This window comes from Nomascus leucogenys, chromosome 5 (genome assembly GCF_006542625.1).
Source record: "Nomascus leucogenys isolate Asia chromosome 5, Asia_NLE_v1, whole genome shotgun sequence".
NCBI classification, from domain to species: Eukaryota; Metazoa; Chordata; class Mammalia; order Primates; family Hylobatidae; genus Nomascus; species Nomascus leucogenys.
In genome coordinates this window covers 129,642,953-129,646,563 of record NC_044385.1, presented here as the reverse complement: position 1 = coordinate 129,646,563, position 3,611 = coordinate 129,642,953, and positions in this window count along the sequence as shown.

Sequence of the window (3,611 nt, the reverse complement as noted above, 5' to 3'; positions counted from 1 at the left end):
TTCTCCGACCCCTCACCCGCCCCACTCTTCATCTCAGAAATGTCTGTATCCCCACTTTCTCATTCACTGCCTCCTCCTACTCCTAGATTTTGATTAAAAATTTCAGACATTATCAATATTTCTATGAAAGAATGAACATGCACTTTCAAGAGCTTTTGTGTTTATATTATGTCTATCCTTAGCTTTTATGTTTTAACTCTATATTATAGATGGATTAAGAGATCTTGATCTCTGTTCTGGTCAATTTGTCATGTATTAATGTCATTTTCTTACTGCTTTCCTCAAATTAGGTACTAGGATGACACACTTTTGGCTGGAAATAGAGTTCTTCCCTTGCAGTCCTTTGCTGTCAAATTATAGATTCTATACCACTTCTTATAGTTATAGTTATCTCATTTCCTTTGTAAGAACCTGTTCTTTGTGCATCAACATTACTGGCCTATTGGGTTGGATAACTCTTTGTCATGGGGGCTGTTCTGTGCATTGTATCAAGTAGTATCCCTGCCCTCCACCCACTAGATGCCAAGAGCACCACACTCAATTGTGTCCATCAAAAATGTCTCCAGACATTGCCCAATGTTCCCTAGTGTCAAAATGCTCCCAGCTGAGAACCACCAACCAAGAAGCTTATAAAACTTGTTTCTATCTGAGAGTTTAAGAAGTTTTAGCACAACAAATATAATTGTTTGGGTTTTCATAAATTTGTCTATACATCTTTCAATGTTCATCCTTCAATAAAAGGTAAGTCTGTTTAAAATTATCTCTGCCCCTATGGACTGGGGCTTCAGGTCAACTCTGAGCCTCAGGTGAAGCCCTTAAATAAAAATACTCTGTTGCCTTTCACATTATCTCAAACAAAACACATGGAACTGCAGCCTTCTAGTTCAATCAAGTTTTGCTTTTGCGGGATCAGTAAAACCCTGGAAATTCACATGCACTGGAATCTAAAATAATTGAACTCATAGACATAGAGTAAATGGTTGCAACCAAAGGCTGGGGGTGAAGGGATTGAGGGGATGTTGGTCAAAGAACACAACATTTCAATTAGACAGGAAGAATAAGTTTAAGAGATCTGTTGTACACCATGGTGACTATAGTTACTAACAATACTTGAAAATTACTAAGAGACTAAAAGGTCCTCGGCCTCCAAATTGATAAGAATGTGAGGTAATGCAAATGTTTAAATACCTGAATCAATTGTATACATATATCAAAACATCGTGGTATGTACCATAACTCTACACAATTTTAACTTCTCAATTTTTAACAATTGTTAACAATTGTTAACAAAAAAAAAAAAAAGAAAAGACAATTCACTTGAGGTCAAAGCTGACCTTCTCCCCTGATTGCCAAGGAGGAAGAGACTCTTTTCTCCATCTCCTAAAAGTCCACCAAAACCAATAGCTCCCTTCCACAGCAGCCACTTGTCTCAAGAAAAACAAAACAAATTGCTTCAGAATGAGTAGTAGAGTGCAAGCAAGTTATGTTCGAGTTGCCATGTTCCCAGAGTCACCTTCAGAATGTATTTTAAAAGACTCATTCTTGAATTCAAGAATTTGGGAAAACTCGGGAAAGGCTTAGGAAAGAGAATACTCCACATATGAAACTTGCTCCAATGTTATTATTATGACAATAACATAATAACATGATATAACAATAACATTAAACACAATGAAAAATGAAATATAATTCACTTGCAACTGAACTCCAAAGAAATCAGTAATGACTTTAAGCCAGTATGAACATGGTGAGGATTTTTAGACATTAGAAATAAGATATCTCTCTAGCATTCAAAATTCCTCCAGAGGCGTAGATATCTATATAAACATAAAAAGATTCCACTGACACATCCTACCATCTCCACTACAGATAAAAAGAATGTGCCATTACAAAATGGAGTAAGACCTTAAATAGAAACCAAAGAAATCACCAATGTAAAAGGTCCCATTCCTAAGGAATGATTTTCTTGGGTGATAAGTTAAATATATTCAAATAGGTGCTAAATCAAAGTGGAATGGTTTTATAATATAAAGTACAAGTCTAGGTACAAAGGACAGAATTTCTCATTTATCAGTGACAGAGGCAAATAGAAAATCTGACCTCAGTCTTATCACATATGTCCTTATCAGAATAAGCAAGGAACTGCTACAAATACCAAAAGCAGAAACAACAAGGACAAAACTTTGTGCACTTGTTTGACTGATAACCTGATCAACCTCACAAGATTTTTTTTAAGTCAAGTAAATGAGCCGAAGGAACTGCATAAGCCTCACTGCTTAGCATGTCCTTATCCTTTTAGCAATAACTGTTATAAGTTTTCAAATGAGTGACAAAATATCTGCAATAAAACCCAGAGCAGACTTGAAATGGCTTGGCTCTGTGTTCCCACCCAAATCTCACCTTGAATTGTAATAATCCCCACATGTCAAGGGCAGGACCAGGTAGAGATAATTGAATCACAGGGGCAGTTTCCCCCATGCTGTTCTCATGATAGTGAGTGAGTTCTCATGAAATCTGATAGTTTTATAAGGGGCTTTTCCCCCTTTTTCTTGGCACTTCTCTTTGTTGCCACTATGGGAAAAAGGATGTGTTTGCTTCACCTTCCACTATCATTGTAAGTTTCCTGAAGCCCCCAGCCATGCTGAACTGTGAGTCAATTAAATCTCTTTTCTTTATAAATTACCAGTCTTGGGTATGTCTTTATTAGCAGTGTGAAAACAGACTAATACAGCAAATTGGTACCAGTAGAGTTGGGTGTAACTGTAAAGATACCCAAAAATGTACAAGCAACTTTGGAACTCGGTAGAGGATGGAAGAGTTTGCAAGGCTTAGAAAAAGACAGGAAGATGTGGGAAAGTTTGGAACTTCCTAGAGACTTGTTGAATGGCTTTGTCCAAAATGCTGATAGTGACATGGACAATAAAGTCCAGGCTAAGGTAGTCTCAGATGGAGATGAGGAACTTGTTGGGAAATGGAATAAAGCTGATCTTGCTATGTTTTAGCAAAGAGAATGCTGGCATTTTGCCTCTGCCCTAGAGATCTACGGAACTTTGAAGTTGAGAGAGATGGTTTACAGTATCTGACGGAACAAATTTTTAAGCAGTGAAGCATTCAAGAGGTGACTTGAGTGCTGTTAAAAGCACTAAGTTTTTTGTATTCACAAAGACATGGTTTGGAATTGGAACTTATGTTTAAAAGGGAAGCAGGGCATGAAAGTTCAGAAGATTTTTCAGTCTGACAATGTGATAGAAAAGAAAAACCCATTTTCTTAGGAGAAATTCAAGCCAGCTGCAGAAATTTGCATAAGTAACGAGGAGCCAAATGTTAATCACCAAGATAATAGGGAAATGTCTCCAGGGCATGTCAGAGGTCTACACAGCAGCCCCTCCCATCACAAGCCCTGAGGCCTAGGAGGAAAAATGGTTTTGTGGGTTGGGCCCAGGGCCTTGCTGCTTTATGCAGTATTAGGACTTGGTGACCTGTGTCCCAGCCATGGCTAAAAGGGGCTAATGTAGAGCTCAGGCTGTTGCTTCAAAGTGTATAAGCCCCAAGCCTTAGCAGCTTCCATGTGGTGTTGAGCCTGTGGGTGCACAAAAGTCAAGAACTGAGGT